The sequence below is a fragment of the Vicugna pacos genome, chromosome 5, assembly GCF_048564905.1.
Source record: "Vicugna pacos chromosome 5, VicPac4, whole genome shotgun sequence".
In the NCBI taxonomy this organism is placed as follows: domain Eukaryota; kingdom Metazoa; phylum Chordata; class Mammalia; order Artiodactyla; family Camelidae; genus Vicugna; species Vicugna pacos.
Window position 1 is genome coordinate 31,402,629 of NC_132991.1, and position 19,186 is coordinate 31,421,814.

Sequence of the window (19,186 nt, forward strand, 5' to 3'; positions counted from 1 at the left end):
GCACTGAAACTACTAAGTGCCAGATTCAGTCCTGCCTTCTTTCTGAGCCAACCATTATATATTAGTGTGTTGGTCTGGACAAGGTGAAGTGCAGTTTATCCACCCTTGGGCATAGCTAGACAGTGAGTCAGGTCCTATAGATTTGATTCCCACATGCACTGGGCTTCCTCCTCTTTTCAAACTGGTCCATGCAACCCAGTGCCATAATGTCTTGGGGCTTAGCCTGAAGTGAAAGTAATAATGCAGATACAGTGCAGAATATTCTGTCACAAATAATAATCCAATTCCAGTCTCCCAGGAGGGTTATTCAATATTTGAAAACAGTTATCAAGGCACCCAGAAACGTCCTGATGGACATACACATTTCTCCAGATGTAGTCTACACATTTAACTGTCCTTTCAGAAAGAGACCTTCCATTTGGATGTGGCCCTGGAAGAAGGACATTATCCCAGTGCTGAACCCAATTATCACCATCTTCACTATCAAGTGTTTATGAAAATACTAACATGACTAGCATATAGAGTGGTCTGTGGATTACAGTACATAGACATACCAGAGGATGTCTCTGCCTTTTAAGTTCTAAAACTTTGTGAAGCAATTAGAAAATATAAAGCATGTAAGAAATCCCCACCAAGTATCTAGCCATGAAAATGCCTGGGTGTTAAGAAGAACCAGAGGTTACTTCAAAACAACATAGAGAAGGATTTGGGAAGTGGTTTAAAGCTGGACCTTTACATGAGAAACATTTTTTTTTTCAGAGGAAAAAAAGCTTTTTCCGTAGGAGAGAAGGCATGTTTAAGTCATTATCGGGGGCTCATATTCTGATCAGACTTCAGGTTGTACCATGGGATAGGTGGCTTCAAATATGAGAAACCTGAGAAAAAGTAAGATGACTCTGTACACGGATATTCTGATAGAAGGCCCTTATCTGAGACCTTATAGAACCTTTAGGAGATTCAGGGACAGTCATCTTATCCATCCTTTAACCCCCAAAGTGACTCACTCTCAGTACAACAAAAATGAAATTTGAATAACCAACATAGACACCAAAGAGTTCTAAAGATCATTTATGGTCTAAAGTAATAAATTTCCAATCCCTAAAATTCTAGAGTTACATGTCCTAACTGTGGGGCTAATCTGGCATAAAAGGCTATGGAAAATGAGAAGCTGTAATCCTAACAGCAAAAGTTTTCTAGCATTCTGATCTGATCTTCCATAATATTCACTCAGACTGAAGAAGTATAAAGCAAACTAACAAACTGACTTACCTAATGCGAAACTGTTTGCTGATTCATTCTTTGCTGAGAATAACTTTAATCCAGAGGCTGTGCTCCAGGAAGGAGATAACAGAAGCTGTTTATCTCAGAGGAATGGACAGGCCCTCTGAAGCTGCTCCTGAAGATTCTTTGAGGCTAAGAGGAATGTAGCACCCCATAAAATGCCCTGATTGTTACCACCTTCTCTGTTCCATCCAGTTTTTCTGTGAAACCTCCTGACCCCAGCCGCAAGATGGGCTCACAGTCTTGAAGGCATCAGTCTGCTGTGACTCCCTTCGCCCGGCAAATCCTCCGAATTTGAATTTGCTTTTTGGGGTGCAGAGGCTGATTTTTTGGTAACAAACCTTGGCACCCAGCGTGGGGCACGATGTCCCCGTCTTTTCTAAGAAGGGCATTTCTGCCTGAGCCCCTTAGGTCTGCAGCCTCGGCAGCTGACGCTCGGAGCAGGAAACGGAACGCGAGAGATCGAGCCCCAGCAGGTGCCGGGGTCTCTTTGCTCTGGGGACTTCCTCCTTCTGCTTCACCGTCCGTCCGGGCGCTTTGACGGCTGCACACCTTTGAGAGCAGGAGGACCACTGTTAGGACTGCCGCGACTCCTTGGCCAGGACTAGGGTGAGTTTCCCGCTGATGACAGGGGCTCCTCTGACCCTCTGCGGGGACTCCCTGAGGCAGGCGAGCCACCCCCATGCGACGGGGCTGTCTCCCTGAGAGAAAGCCCGTTTGTCAGCCGCCGGCTGGACAGCGGTCCCGGGCTTAGCGAGCTTGGAAGCGTGCTTTGAATTTGTAATTGTGTTTTCGAATTCGCGCCGGCATTTGTCATCTGTAATCTGCTATCTGTAAAGCTTGCCTTTATAATCTGAAACTTTGGTCTAGTGCTTCCACCTACCAGTCGAGGTTTTGAGTGTGTAAGAGTTTTTTGAAGGGTTTTTTTGTGTGTAGAAGTGTGCACGAATTGACAAAATGGGCAGTAGTATCGTTTCAGTTCCATCACAGTCCCTTGGATTTGTTGTTTTTGTGTATATGGCCATGTGAGGTTTGTATCTTGTGTCTCATGTCTTGTGATTACTCTACTGTCTTGTAAAATGGGAAATTCTGGTTCTGTTCCACCACAGAGCCCTTTTGGCCAAAGTCTGTCTCATTGGAAAGATTTTACTTATAAGATCACTTAGAATCAGATGAGAATGCCCTTTGGATGGTTCATTGAATTATATATGCTTGCAGGTGCTTGATTGCGAGTTGAAGGAAATTGGGCCCTAAAATGGCCACGTTGGGGTTCTTTTGACACTCTAAAACTGTGCCTCTGAGTTTGAATTCGTTTTTCAGGGTGCAGAGACAGAATTGTTGGTAACAAGATCACTAACTGTGAGTAAATGGTTGTGAATCTTGGTCCCCTTGAGCTGTCTTTCTGATAATAACTGATTGTGTTAGTCAAGGTCCTCTAGAGAAATAGAACCAATAGGGCATGTGTGTGAATATGTGTGTGTATAATAAGGAATTGGCTCACTAAAGATGGTGAAGCCTGAGTAGTCCCAAGATTTACGATAGGCAAGCTGGAGACCCAGGAGAGCTAATGGTGTGTCTCCAATTGGAGTCTAAAGGCCTGAAAACCAGGAGAAGCAATTGTGAAACTTCCAGCAAGATTCTGCGAGCAGTAGAAAACTGATGTCCTAGTTTGAAGACAGTCAAGCAGAGAGCAAATTCTCCCTTGCTCAACCTTTTGTTTTATTCAGACCATCAAGGTTAATCTCATCCAGAAACACACTCACAGACACACCCAGAATAATCTTCAATCAAATACCTGGGACCCCACTCAACCAAGCTGACAAATAAAATTTACCATCACACTAATATTTACTGAGAATCCAGTACATGCCTGCCACTTAAACTGGACTTTAATCTTATTGTTGGCAGATGAAAGGACCCTTAAATTAGGAAGCCCAACAAAGTGTGGGTCCTTGCCACCAGCTGTGATAAAATTCACACAGCAGAAGCAGAGGAATGAGGTGAACAGCTACTTTATTGCTCAGAGGAGGAAACTGAAGGAAAGTGCTCAAGCAGAGAGAAGGAAAGAAAAGTGCTCGAGCAGGGAGCCGTCAGCCAAGATGGGTGGTAGGGATAGCTCCACCCACAGTAGGGCCATGTGGACTCTCATGGGAGGTTTCTGCCATCATGTCCTCCTTCTGGGTGTGATGGAGCCAGTCAGTCCTTGTTTGAGTTTTTCAGTTCTTGTGTGGGCTTTTCCAGTTGTTGTCATGGCAATCATCAACTGTCATGGCACTGATGGGTGTGTCATTCAGCATGTAATACATTACAATGAGCATACAATAAATCAAATCCTCTACCATCTTGGATTAGGTGGGCTCTAACCAATTCTTGTTTCTCTGCAGCTGCCTCCAGAGACTTAGAGAAGAGTAATTGGTTTCTATTTGAGGAAGGGGTAGGGGAATGATCCTGGGGGCAACGGCCTTGGTAACAAAAAAGGAAAGTTGCTTTTAATCAGAATGCCTGCAATGTAGTGGACCCAGCATCCCCACTTCAAAAAAACTCTGAAGATTCTGTTCAGCCATGAAAGTTTTAACGGGAAATGAAGGAATAATCTCAGTTAATCATTGAGATAGATGGTCAGAGATTGCCACCCCCCGGGACCTGCAGGCTTGTCCCAGTCAGCTGCTTGAACCTGCTCTTCTATGACTCAGGGAGGCCTGGGAGACTTGAGCTTTTCTGTAAACAAGAGGCAGGATGGTGGGAGGGGGGCACAGAGTCCTGCTCCCTTTCATTATCATATTCAACTTAATCATCTCAGAAACTCAGAGGTCCAGTTATCATCTCTACTTTTCCAATGAGAAATCAGAGATACAGGATCACTAAATATCTTTTCCAAATAGCATACCTCTAAGTGGTGGAACAGCATCTTTCTGGCCAAAAGCTGGCTAAAATACGATGTCACACCAACTGACACTACTCTATATATTTTGAGTTCAACTGAGTCATTTGAAAAACCACAGTTCTAGCTTTGGTAGCAATGGTTACTCTAATGAAAGTGAACTTAAATCACACCTTTGCCTACTATTGTACATAGCAAGTTTGGCTAAGGACCTTACTTTTATAGGATGACCTAAAGAAGGAAAGTTACAAGGCTTTGGGGAGATGGTTTAGAAAGTCTGGCTGCTCAAATATGGTGCATATGAAGGAGAATGATAGTAAATAATGGCTAAAATTTAATGACACCTGTAAGAGTGGAGAAGTAGTCCTTTTTAGATTTTGCCTGATTCAATCCCTTGGTTTCTTGAAAATCAAATTGACGCCCAAGGAGTTTGGTTTTGTGACTCACCCAGCAATTGTTAGACCTAAAAGTCAAGTTAACCTGGGGAAAATCTTGAGTAATAGCAAGCAAATTTGTACTCTGTTCTGGTAACACCAAACAACTTTCCCTGCTCATCTTTCCACATTGTTGCTTAACTCTAATAAGTGATGTGCTGGAGTCTGTTCTTACCTGCTTGCAAGGGCCAGTTATGCACATCTCTACCCCAGAGCCCGTTGTTAAACATTTAGCAGCTCACTACTACCTTTTTGCCTTTGTTCTGATGACCACTTTTTTTTTCCATAACCTCTGTCATTTTCACCTACTTTATTTTCAAAGCTACTTATCTATCCCTTAATACACAGCTAATGTGTAACCTATTAAACCCCTTCTTGCCACTTTCATAAAAACTGTCGGCTGAAAAAAATGCACAACCTAAACGTTGAGAGTTAGGTTTTATTTGGTGGGAGGACTCTAGCTGGGATGACAGCCTCTCAGATCGCTCTGAGGGACTGCTCCAAAGAGGTAGGGGAGGAGCTAGGATATATAGGAGCTTTACAACAAAGACCAGGTAGTTGGAACAATAAAAGATTACTTGTTATCTAAAGAAAACCAGGCATCTCAAGTTAAAGAATTTAGTGCTTTTCTATGTATGGGAGGAAACAAACATTTAGGCTCATTGAATTCATTCCTTTGACAAGCACCTAGCTATCTAGGGCCAGTATCTTGTCCTTTCTTATTGTGAGTCCCCTCAGGGTGCACCATTGTGAGCGGCTGCAGAGGCTGGGCTGCAGGCTTGTCTTCACTGGGGGGTGGCAGCAGCGGCTGATGACTTGATGGCTTCAGCATTCTTTGTTTACTGATATGGTTTGCAGTATTTTTTGTTCACAGAACTCATGCATTGCCTTTTCAAAAATTGTTTTAGAATTATCTAGTTATATTTGAGCTTTTCAAGATAGACCCTGTGTCTTTTCATCTTTGTCTTCTGAAGATAAAGTAGAGCCCTCATCACATAGCTGATGCCTAGTAAATGAATCTTAGGCAGGGCATCTTACTGAAGGCTTTTTTTAGCGCAGGGTGAATGAGATCAAAACACTACTTGGAAAAGGTGACTTGGGCAGCGGTGACCCATGAATTGGAGTGAGGAAGACTGAGAATCAGAAGTGCAGTTGGAACGTTAAGTGCCTGAATCAGGAAGACTACAGAAGAAATGTCATCTAAGAGTCCGTGAAGAATCAAGAGTAGTTGTTAAAAATCAGAAATGATCAATATCCTTGCTACAGAAAGTATGAAGACTGAGCCAGCAATATTGACGTGTCTTGGAATCTTGTTAGAAACATAGACTCTGAGGCCCCAGGGAGACCTATTGAATCAAAATCTGCATTTGAACAAATTTCCCAGGTGATTTGTATGCACATTCAAGTTTGAAAAGCACTGGTGAAAGAGGGAAAAAGAATAAAAGATGACAGGCTTCCTTCCTTTGTTTCCTAGTCAAAGGATGTTTCAGTATTTTCTTCCTTTACAGATTTCTTTACAGATTCTTATGAAGTGACACTAGGCCAGGGACAGGTGAAACAGCTTCGTTGTCTCAAAGAACCAGGGAAACAATTGAGGATTCTTTGTGGAAAGTAAAGCCCTGTTATCCACAGAAGATATGCATACCTTTTGAAAGCTCATGATGAAATGTGAAGCAATGAGGTTTGTTGTATATTGCATTTTTGTTGCAAATACTTCTTAACTATAGGTAGAGGCTGCTACATCCATAAGCAGCCTTACTTCTCATGTACCTCAGTGATGCACTCAACTCAAGTTTGTCTTTCCCATAGGAATTTAAAAAGCGTCTCTTTTTATCTATTACTTATAGTAGTCTTGTTCTTCAAGGCCATTCCTGAAGCTAAATTCCAATCAGTTAATCCCATAGATTAGTTGTAGGGTGATAATATGTTAATGGCAAGAGGACATGATACACATAGTGCTTATATTATGCCAGGCACTGTTCTAAGTAGGTTACTTATATTTTTGCCATAGAATAGGTTCTTGCCTTGCACAGGAAGGAATTCAAGAGCAAGGCATAAAGTGAAAGCAAGTTTATTTAGAGAGACACACTCCATAGACAGAGTGGGGTCCAGCTCAGAAAGGAAAATGGCTTAGGAGATATACATTCCATAGGCAGAATGTGGACCATCTCAAAAGGTGAGGGGGAGAGAAGCTAAGAGATGTGGGGTGTTTAGTTTAAAGTAAAAGTAAATACATACTCCATAGACAGAGGACAGGCCATCTTAGAAGGCAGAGAGAGTGACCTAGAGGTGCAGAATTGTTAAGTTTTATGGGCTCGGTAATTTCATATGCTAATAAGTAGGAGAATTATTCCAACTACTTTGGGGAAGGGGCAGGGAATTCCAGAAATCGGGCCCCTGCCCATTTTTTGATCTGTTATGTTCAGCCTAGGAACTGTTATGGTGCCTGTGGGTGTGCCGTGAGGCTCAAGGTCTACTGGAAGTCGAATCTTCCACCATCTTGGTTCTAATCAGTTTGTCCTGTCCTCAATGGCTGCATCATTCCTTCAGTGCTTGTGCTTTGCCCGCTTCCCTCCTGTCTCAATATCAACTCATTAAATCTTCATAACGCTATGGTATAAGAAATATTAATGTGACCTTCCTCATTCTATAGGCATCATCCTTGGCAAATCACTTTCTTATGCAACAAATTACTTCTCTTTCTTTGTGTTTGCTAATTTTAACTTACACAATTCTGTTTTAAAATTGTCTTTTTGTAGGAAAAAAACTAGACTCATGAATGATGTGAATTGAGAATCCTCAAATGGTTTGAAAATAGCATTTTTGAATTAAGTAAAAACTCTTTTGGAATGTCTCATACCACCCCCCCCAAACACACACACATTTTTCCTTTCAACTAACCCTTTTCCAGTAATTCTATTTAGGCAGTTCTGCTCATAAATTTTCTTTTTATCCTCTTAGAAATAATTTTCTAAATATTTCACTTATGAAAAATATTAAATCTTGGTCCTGAAATAATAAGGGATATAAAAATACCAGAATTTTTATAAAAGTAAATAGAGACATATGAAACTGAGTTCCCCTAAAACCGAGTTCCTCTGCCAAGTTCATGATTGACCCCTCTATTCAAAGCTTTATTCTTTTGTGTTGTTCCATTAGTTGTTCCCCTCTGACCTCAGTCCTTTGCTAACAATAACCAACCAGAGTCAGATGTCTAAAATTGCTGTTGTCTATAACATTATTAATGTTCAAATTCAGGGTGTTTCTCCAACGCAAGATAAGCTCCCAAACCCTTGGGTCATGGACCACCAGACCAGAGACTTGTAAACCATAGACATCCTGATTCCTGAAATGTCACAAGATGACAACTAACCCCAGCTTCTTTGCTCTTCCCTTTTAAAAACCCGTAAGTCAGAGACTACGATGGACTGGGTCTCAAACTTGTCTCCCACTCCCTTGCTTGATGCCCTGCAATAAACCTTTACTTTGCTGCAAACACCCGCTGTCAGTTTGGCTTTCTGTGCTGCGAGCACAGGTGTCCATGGCTTAGTTTCACCTAGATACTCTACTTGTTTCTGCTTTGTCATTAATTACCTGCCTGCCCTCTGACTCATCACATGACCTTTATTTCTTCATCTATAAAATGAGAGTCTTGGACTAAGTCTAATTGTTTTCTTTGTCCTAATCCTGGGGATGAACAATTCAAGATGGAGGAACAACGATCTCCCATCATAGACCAGATTAGAAACCCTACTGCAGAGCCACTTTGTGATGTTGCAAAGATGTCCATGGCTTTCTTGTTGGTAAAAAGGAGGAAATAAAAGAATCGCCAGCAGTCTACTCATCATGAATCCATGCAAGGGTGACAGTTAATCTCCTCTTCCTATTAATAGATGTAAATGCCTAGGGGCTTAACATTTTCCTACTAGCTTAATAAGGAGAAAAAGATTGAAGAGGAGGCAGACAGAGGCACCTAATTGCATAGCCAGCAGCTATTGCAGTGTTGCTCAAAGGGACAAACTCAAACGAAGAGAAAAATGCAAAAGAGGCAAAATGGTAATTCAGCATTGCCCACGCCAGCAAGTTGTCCCCAAAGGAAATTAAAAGCAAGTCATTCTGATCTCTTTTGGTGCATCTCTAGGAATACATTCAATTAAAAACCCAGATGAACTTTTGGTCACTATTCTGCCTGTCCAGCTATATAAAACAAAACTAAAGCCACATTGATCTCCCTGAATATGCCATGGAATACTTACGACAAGAATATAAAAGGAAAAAACAGTGCTAAGTCTCCCTGGTTTTGCAAAGCCATTGCGTTTTTCAATTTGGGAAGTTTTCAGGTCTCATTATGTTCAGATGTTTCATGGACATTTGAACACAGGGAGCTTGTGAGAGGGAAAGGGCTATATATGTTTGTAAAATGAAAATGCATTTCATATATATGTGAATTATTGCATTTTTTTCTAGTTTCATTCCTAAATTAAATAGATTTCTATCACATCTGAAGTACAACACCCTAACAGTTACTTTGGGTTCTTCAGATAATTTGTTCCCAGAAGAGAAAAATAGTACCTTGAAAATAACATGTAAATTGAGGAGAAATTAGGAGTTACATAAAATAGGCCAAATCTTGCATACTGAATGAATTTATCTCTGAAGAACTTTCTTAGAATGTTGTCTATTAAGCTTCTGTTCTGATATTACAAATAATGCCCTAATGAGCCACATTGCATAGACTCTAATTTGTACCTGGGAACTACTCAATAATTTGAAATTGAACAGTCTTGTTTGAGTGCTTACTGTGAACCAGGTCTTCTATTAGATGCTGAGCACACAGGTATGAAAAAATAATTGCTTTAGCCTCAAGGATGTTAGGGAGGAATCAAGGTTGTTGCTTACAAATAGCAAACCTCTCTGGTTAACATCTTATGTTTCCCCAATGAGGGAAAGTGTGTTTGGATTCTGGGAACCCCTGAAGTAACTAATGTCTGCTTTTAACTCTAATGGAAATTCATGTAATTCAGCACCAATATGAGATTTGCTTCAGACTGTTTGGAGGGTCAGGGAAAGGGTAATAGAAGTCAGAGCACTTGAGCGTAAGTTGAAATTAGAGCACTTTCAATTTTGCAAATTATTACCAGATTGCTCGCTGAAGTGGTTGTCTCAATCCACACCCGCCAGCCATGTATGAGTTCCTGTTGCTCAACTTTCTAGCCAGCAGTTAACACTGTCAGATATTCAAAATTTTGCCAATAGAATAGGTATGGAATTACAAACCCTTTGGTTTTATTTTGCATTTTTCCATTTAATAATGAGATTGAGGATCTTTTATGTTTATTTCATTTTTAGTTTTTTCAGTTTTACCTTCTGTGGTGTCTGTTCATGTCTTTTGCCAATTTTTTCATTGTGTAGTTTACAGTTTTCCTACTGAGTTGTAAAGCTGTTCATTCTTAATTATGGTTATGAAGTCTTTGTCTGTGTTACTGATGGTAGGAGAGGCTACACAGTAGTAAATAACTACAAAATCTCATTGAATTAATGCACCAGCAGTTTGTTTCTGGCGTGACACAAATTCTGCTTCATGTCTAGGCAACCCTTTGGGGATTTAAGTTGCTTTCAACTTGTGGCACATTTATGGCCATGTTGGGGAAAGAAAAATGGAAAATTGTCCATCAGCTATTCATAATCCATTGGGCATAAGTAGCCACATGGCTCTGCCTAGCTACAAGTTGTGGGAAATGTAGGGGAACATGGACTGTTTGATCAGCACACCATCTCTGTCACCAATACTTTATATCACGTCTAAGTTACTAATGTGCTAGTCATTCTTGAGTGGGAGTTTCATTTTATAAAAATACTTCCCAGTGATTATTGAGCTGTTCATATGTTTTTGCCTTTTAATATGTCAATGTGACAAATTATATTAACCAGTGTTTAATTGGTAGATCATCCTAGCATAAGTGGTAAAAACCGAACTTTCTCATGACCTATTCTATTTTTGTATGTTGAAGGGCTCAGATCACTAGTATTTTGTTTATAATTTTTGAACCATTTTCATAATATTAAACTTCAGTTTCTCTTCCTTGTAATTTTTTTTTCTGAATTTGTCATGAAATGAGCTGGCAATGTTATATTTCCTGAAAGAGCTTGAATGCAGGTGAAATCATCCATTCTTTTGATAACATAGTGAACTTACCTGAAAACCCATATACTCTTGTGCTTTGTTTCTGGTTTGTTTTTTTATTTTGAGAAGTGGATATGTAGGTTCACATCAACTGATTTAATTTCTAAAATAATTATAAGTATATTCAAGTGTTCTACTTTTTGGGGTGCGTTTTGCTAAATTTTTTACTTTTTTGAAAACATTCCATTTCATCTATGTTTTGGCATAAAAGTAATTTTAAAATTCTCTTTCACCTATGCTTTGTCCATAATTGTCTTCTTTTTGTACGCCAATCAGAGGTTTGGGTCTGTTTTATTTGCCTAGTTGACTTAAACACAACTTTTTACTTATTTGACTTGTTTTTTGTTTTTCTTTTTACTACTTCCTGCTTATATTTTAATTTTTCTGTTGTTTGTTACCTAAAGTCTTACACTGAAAGTTTAGCTCATTAATTATTTTCTTGTTACTTCTGGTATAAAAACTTACAGAAAAAAGTTTTTCTTTAAATTCCCGATAGCTGTAAGCATCATATTTTTATTTGTAGTATTTTCTTTATCATTCATTTTTTTCTATTTTTCAATTTATACTGTAATTGTTTTATCTCATTTTTTTTGTTTTTGTTTTGTTTTTTGGGCAGTTAGATAATTTGAGATGGTATGTTAGTTTTACTTAGAGGTATATGGGTTTTTCTGAGTACTCTAATTTTCTGAAATCTATTTCTAACTTAGTGGCATTGTCATTTATATGAAAATTATGAAATATTTTTGAGGCTTTATGGCTTAAAATGTGACATTTTGTGTATGCATTAATATAAGCTTGATAAGTATGCATTCTCTAACTTGAGAAGTAGAGATTGCAAACTGACAAACTGAATTGTTAAAATGGTTTCCATAAATTTGTGTCAACTTGAGCTACCAATTTAGTAAGAAAGTTAAAATCTCCATTTGATGGAGAATGTTTGCTTGATGAGGCTGTGTTAATAAACTTTCAAGTTTAGAACAGAACAAAAAGTGAACATTTTGTTCCTTAGTAATGACCTTTTTGCTCCCTGACAGTGTTTTGTGTCTTAAAAGACTATTTTAGCCTCTAATTAATATAGCAACAGCAGCATTCTTTTCCTTAGATTTGACTAGGCATTTTTTCTTTTCTTTTTCCCCTAACTTTCAAACTGTGTCTTTAATGTAAATCTGTTAAACAGTATGCAAGTGAATTTTCTTTTGTATCCAGAAAATCTTTGATCACCAAACATTCTTACTCTATTCACCTTGCTTGTGATTACTGACATATTTGGATTTATCTATCCCTTATTATTGTGCTTTCTATAAGACCTGCTTTCTCTATTTTTTTAACCTCCTTTCTTCTCTTCTTTTGCAATACCTAAGTCTCCTATAACTGTTTGGGTATTAAATACTGTATATGTATTCTTCTGGGTACTTTAAAATTTTTCTATACTTAACAAGGTCTAAAGCAAATCAACCTCTACTTTCTTTCTGAATAATACAAAACCTTAAAACTATTTTATGTCTGACCTGTCAGTCCTGACTTACATGCTATTGTTGGCAGAAAGAACTCAAGCACTGAACTTTTATTCCCCAAATAGAGGTTGTTATACTATTATTTTTTTTTATTCAATTACTCTTCAATTACATCTTAGTACTTACTTTCTCATTTCTTTGTTCACCTTGCTGTGGTGAATGTTAGGTGTTTCTCCATGATAATTTTTCACATTTTCCTTATTCCTAAAGTACATCCTTCAGAAATTCCTTTAGTGAATATTGATGGTAAAGTTTCATTTGTCTGAAAATGGCTTTATTTTATTCTTGTGTCACAATGAATGCCTTTATTGCACCCACGGTTTTCAATAAGTCTAATCTGAGTATGTTTTAACTCTGACTTTTTGCAGCATCTTAAAAACATTTTTCCCTTTCTTTCGTCTTCTGCTGTTATTAAGAATGCTGCATCAATATGCACCGTGAATCAGACGGTTGGAACTCAAGTTGGACCTCTGTGAGAACTTTCCACTCGTTCACATTTCACGAGCTTTTTATTTTCCATCTCTTACATTTTGGGTTGTACCTTCAGATTCATATTTCCACATCGTTAATCTGTCTTTAGCAGTGTCAAGTGTGCTGTTTAACCTGTCCTTGGAGTTATATTTTATTTTAATGATTGCATTTGTTTCCTTAAATACACTCTAATTTCCTTTCAAATATGCCTAGACTTTTAAGATTGTGTCCTGTAGAAGGAATTGATGTTCCTTGGTCAGGTCCTTATTTTTCTTACTAGTAACTTAAGCATTTATTTCATCATTGTAATTAATTAATTTACTTTAAAAATCCTGTCTTCCTCTATAATAGACTGTTAAATTTCTATTTAATATACAATTTTGTATTCCACATCTTATAATTTAAATGCACAAAACTCTCATGGGACTAAAGTGTGTTGTTTTTGCCAATTCTCATTCATAACATTCATTCCCTATCTGTGTGAATTGTGAGCTTACATTCATTCAACTGCAGGACAAACCACTGAATCTCAATCCAGTGATTGTAAATTCTCAGAGACATTTTATTCCACTCAGAGCCTTGGCCAGGACAGATGTATTCCCAGTCCATCCCCTTTTTGGGCCAGTAAATGATCTTTAAGGATCTGACTTTTGTGGGGCATGCCAACCCCCCACCTTGCTTGATTCCAAAGTCTTCTGTCCACTGTGTACCTGTTCAGTCAGAAGTCTCTCAGCTGTAGAGATTGGCGTACCCCTGACAACTGATTAAAACTCTTGTTGCCACTCTTTTGTCATTTCTAACCTCTGGGCATATTGCTTAATTTGAGGGAACATTTTTTTGTATTTGTTTCAGTATTTCTAAATATTTGGTAGTAGGAAGCATGTTTAGGCAGTATTGACTCCTGAGTTTCCAGAATAGATACCAGTTTTATGTGTTCTGTTTAAAAAAAGTTATCATATTAGGAACTGCATCTAAATATGGATACACTCTGAAGCCACAGAATGCAGTGTTGGATACGACACTGTTCAGATTCTCATTCTGATCCCATCACTTAGTCTAATGATCTTTGATACATTGTCTGATCTTTCTCTGCCTTGGTTTCCTCATCTGTAGAATGAGGATGATGCCTTATGGAGTACCTTTGAGAAGTGAGTCAGTAAATCCAGCAGAGCCTGTGTGTGTGCATTAAGTTTTAAGTAAATACTAATTGATCAGCATATCATATGTAAGTAGAGGCATTAAAGTACTTGCCTAGGAGTTGAAGATGAAATTATCATTTACTGTACTGCTGGTCTATATGAGGCACTATTTAGCTTCTGTATTATATTGACAAATGTAATCCTCATAATAAGTCTATTATGTGTACATGGAATTTTTATTCCTATTCTATCTATGAAGAAAATTGCTCACCCAAAATTCACACAGCTTTTGCCTGATTGAGTAAGAATGAAATCCAGGTTTGTCTTACTCCAAAGTCTAAAGTTGGCATCAAAAGATTTAAGTTCAAGTCTAGACTTCATCAGTTACCAGAGTTATAATTATAATATCCAATACTTAATATTGTGCTTATGTGCCAAGAACTATTTAGGAGCATTTAAACTCATTTATTTAGCATAATAAGGGTTTGGAAAAGATACTATCATTTCGATCACCCCATTTTATAGATAAGGAAACTGAAGACAGAGAGTTTGAGTAACTTCCACAAAGTCACCCAATAAATGAAAAGTGGAAATTTGAACCCAGACTGTCTAGTTCTCAAGTCCATGCTTTATTAATCTGTGCTGTAGAACTTGTGTAAGTATCCTGTACTGCCTGAACTTTAGATTTCTCACTCTAATAAGAAGATTACGTACTGTACTTTAAGGGATTTTTCTGAGGACTGAATAACATCATCATTTAGAAGAAAATTTTTTTTCAATAAAAAACTTAAAACAGCTTGGAATTTTTATAAGAAAATGAAATTTTTATATGAAGGTTTTTATATGAAAACATTTTTGTACTATGAGCAACAATTTAAGCTCATAAGATGAATAAATTGCAATCTTGATAGTTTAATACTTACTTTTAATTGTCTTTTGTCCAAAAAAGGTTGTCAACATTAAAATGATTATTTCATCAGCTTTTGTGGAAAAATGAATTTCATCAAAACGATCACATCTTGACTATCATTTATAAATATTTACTTACATCTTCCCCTTTCATTATAACAATGACTAATCATGCATCATTTTAGCTTGATTATATGAGTGATTTAAGAAACATTGAATTATTTTCCATGATTGAGGGTTTGGATATTCAAGAGAGTTGAAAATTGTCAAAAGAGACACCTGTGAATTGAAGAGATTAGAAATTGTGTTGTTCATGTTTGAAATTTGGGGACCTAAAATAGATATGGATATATTATAAATATCTGTCTAAACTTCTCATTCCAGTCCCTTCAACTTTTCATCAAATGAAATATCTTTACAGATATTACTTTGTAGAGAAAAGAAACTTGAGGAGTTACACATTTTTTGGTGTCACAACCAACTAATGGGGAGAACTGACTTTTGACATTATCTGAATAGAAATGCCCTGAAGATCTAAATGGGGATGACTTGCAAAACGAGAGTAAGATTTATCTTTTTATTCAGTTGCTTCAGACTGAACATGTACTCTATACTACGTGCTATACTTTTTCATTTTAGGAGGATGACAAAGTTGTTTTGATTGACTCACTTGTACAACGTAGACGTAGATTTCATCGCAAGTCCTCAAGTCTGCATTAACAGGTCAATGATAATAGTGTTTAGCTGCAGGGGATCCATCAGAAGTTTGATAAAACACCTTGACTATGATGAGAGCAATGATGAATACACACGGTAGCAGTTTATAGAATAGATGTGAGATTAATCTGTGGTATACGTTACAGTAGTAGTAAATCAGGCAATTCACCAGGGCACAGTCCTTTTCCGAAATGACTCATCAGAGAGAAAATTGTTAAAAATAAGACATGTTTTGTTTGAACTAGTTTCTTCAAGGGTAGAGCCAACATTTAAACTGAAAAATTGATATACTTCTCTGCTCTTTTATTAGCATTTTCTTCTTACAATTTTCTATTCCCTTTCCACCACCAGTGTGTGAATCTGTTTCCCCAGTATGTATGATTAGAAAAGGTAAAGAGGGTTTTTAAGCATAGCAATGTATTTAAGCTATATTTTCATTCCTATACAAAGATTTTATTGAATGGCCATATAATATTTCACAGTAACATGATCTAATGTCATTCTCTTCTTAATAAGCTTTTAGGCTATCACTGTAATTTTGCTACTAGAAGCAATATGACTCTGAATACTTTTGTATTATTGTATACACGTGACTGTATAGAATCCTTAATAATGAAGTTTCTGGGATAAAAATGAAGCCCATATTAAATATCACAGATACTGCTAACTTTCCCTTCAAAGGCTTACGGAAATTTATGCAAACATAAGCAAGGGGACAAGCGGGCTTCCCCCCATGCTGCCAATATTCTTAGTCTTTTTAAAGAAATTTTTTAAATATGTGGTTGCATTTCTCTCTCTATGCCTCTTATTTGTTCAGTTATAATTGATTTACAATATTATGTTATTTTCAAGTATATGTCTATTGATTAAATATTTTTAATACAGTATAAAATGATCACTACAGTAAGCTCAGGTACCACCTATCATCAAATAATGTTAATAAAATATTGTCAACTACATTTCCTATGCTGTATATTACATCCATGACCTATTTATTTTATAACTGGATGTTCATACTTCTTAATCTTAATCTCCCTCTCGCTCATCTGTTTTACTCATCCCTGCAGTCCTCTCCCCTTTGGCAGCCGTCAGTTTGTTCTTTGTACCCATGAGTCTGTTTTTGTTTCATATTTGTTTGTTTTGTTTTTAAGATTCCATGAATTATGGAAATCATATGGTGTTTGTCTTTCTCCCTCTGACTTATTTTGCTTAGCATAATGCTCTCTAGGTCCATCCATGTTGTCACAAACGGTGAGATTTCATTCTTTTTCATTCTTCATTCTGTGTGATATTCTATGTTTTTTATCCATTAATTATCTTTGGATTCTTAGGTTGCTTCCATATCTTCTAGGTAGTGCTGCAGTGAACGTAGGGGTGCATATATCTTTTCAAATCTGTGTTTTTGTTTTCTTTGGAAAAATACCTGGGAGTGAAATTGCTAGATCATATGGCAGTTATACATTTAATTTTTCGAGGAAACTCCATACTGTTTTCCATAGCGGTTTTACCAAATTACATTCCCACTAACAGTGTATGAGGGTTTTCTTTTTTCCACATCTTCACTAACATTTGCTATTTGTTGTCTTTTGGATGATAGCCATTCTGACAGGTGTGAAGTGATATCTCACTGGGGTTTTATTTGCATTTCCCTGATGATTAGAGAATATTTTGATATGAAGACTGTGTAGGATTGTATTTGAGTCATTATTTAGTACTCTAATTTAACTTGTCCTTCAAGGAACAGAGAGATAAAAATCAAGTTAATATTGAACAAATCATAGATAGTGCTCACATTTATAATTCAGATACAAGAAAATTAATTTATTGCTGTTTATTAAAATGAGGATTTAAAAATTGACCTAAGTTCTATATTTGCATCTCTCTATATATATATTACTTCATAAAAAAGACTTTCTTTCCAATTTTTTGAAAGTAGAAGATAAAACAACATCTAAATAAAAAGAGACATGAGAAGGAGATTTTTCAGAAACTAAAATGATTTTTAAAGCCCAGAATAGTTCCTGGCCTTAGAAAATTGAGTCATTTGTGCAAGAGATGGTTCTCTAGCTGCGGTACCTGACTAATATTATAACACTGAAGACCAGTTGACACTGTTTAGTGAATATATGTGAGAATGGCTTTCTAAATATGTCACTAACTTCTCTTGAAAACCACTTTACATTTTAGAAACACCAGCTATGAATAAATGTTTCTATAATATACTTTTACTTTCAGGTTTTCAGAATTATTCATAACAACTTGCTGCATAAAAAGTTTTCACATTTGCAACTTGCTAAAGAATACGTAAGTTGCTAAATAATTTTATAGAGTATTCGTTCTATTAAATAAGTTTTAAATAAAATATACTCGAGCAAAAATGCAGTGTTATCAAGTATGTTACATTTCCTAAAACTTACTTTAAAATTTTATTTTGTAAACTAAAACACTAAATAAAATCCCCCCAACAATATAACAAATACAGCACTATCCACCAAAAAACTTACTGTTAATATTTGATAAAATTTAAATCCAGTATTTTTTTAGAGGAAATAAAACTGTGCTTATATAAAGGATTAAACTGTCAAAGCAGACTGATAAGAATCACTCTTACCCAAAAGAAGCAAACTTTCCCTGGTACTGCATAGTCTGCATGGGCTCAATATCTGAAACTGTGACGAGCCATGGTTCTGTAAATCCTGGATTCCATCACTGTTTCTGTCTCTTCTTGAGTTAGCTTTTATAAGTTGGAATTTTCCAGGAATTTGTCTATTTCATCCTACCTACGTTTTCAAATTTCTTGGTGTAATGTTCATGGTAGCATTTGGATATATTTGTAATGTTGAAGTTTCTGTAGTGATGCACCCGTTCCGTTCCTGAAATTGTTTTACGGTGTCTTCTTTCTTTCTTAATCAGTTTCACTACAGATGTTTACATTTTATTTATATTGTCAAAAAATTAACTTTTAGCTTGTGAATCTTTTATTATATGTTTGTTTCTATTTTATTATTTCCTACTTTAATCTTTATTACTTCCTTCCTTTTACTTTCTTTGGGTTTATTTGCTGATTTTGGTCCCTCCCTCCTTAGCTCTTAGAGTGAATACTTTATTATTTCAAAAGTCCTTATTCTTTTAATACATACATAGGGCTTAATTTTCTTCAAAGTAACCTTTTAGCTGTATCCCTTGTATTTTTATATGATCCATCTTAAACTACATTAAAATTCTCATTATCATTTATTTGTTGATCCATTTGTTACAGTTGTCCCTCAGTATCCATGGGGAATTGGTTCCAGGACCCACTGCAAACTGGGGAGTCTGAAGTCTTTTATAAAATGGTGTGGTATTTTCATTTAACCTACAACTTCCCATGTACTTTAAATCATCTCTGGGCTACCTGTAATATCTAATGCAACATAAAAGCTATTTAAATAGTTGCCAGTGTGCAGCAAATTCAAGTTTTGTTTTTTTAAACTTTCTAGAATTTTGAGGAGAAATATTTTTGATCTGTGGTTGGTTGAATCTGTGGATACAGAACCCACAGATTAGGACAGCCTACTTTATTTGCAATTGTATTGTAAACTTACAAATATAGGATTGTCTACTCATATTTTCTTATTGTTTCTAGCTTAATTTCATTGTGTTCAAAGAAATTTTAA

General features: G+C 36.7%; 1 long non-coding RNA gene across 1 annotated transcript in view; it reads left to right on the top strand.

Annotated features, from left to right (window-relative positions):
• The first annotated feature begins 1,785 nt into the window (after nucleotides 1-1,785).
• LOC140696596 (uncharacterized) overlaps nucleotides 1,786-19,186 on the top strand; it is a 60,748-nt gene continuing 43,347 nt past the window's right edge. Inside the window, exon 1 of the long non-coding RNA XR_012073091.1 lies at nucleotides 1,786-1,890. This is a non-coding gene — a long non-coding RNA (uncharacterized lncRNA). The remainder of the gene's footprint in view (nucleotides 1,891-19,186) is intronic.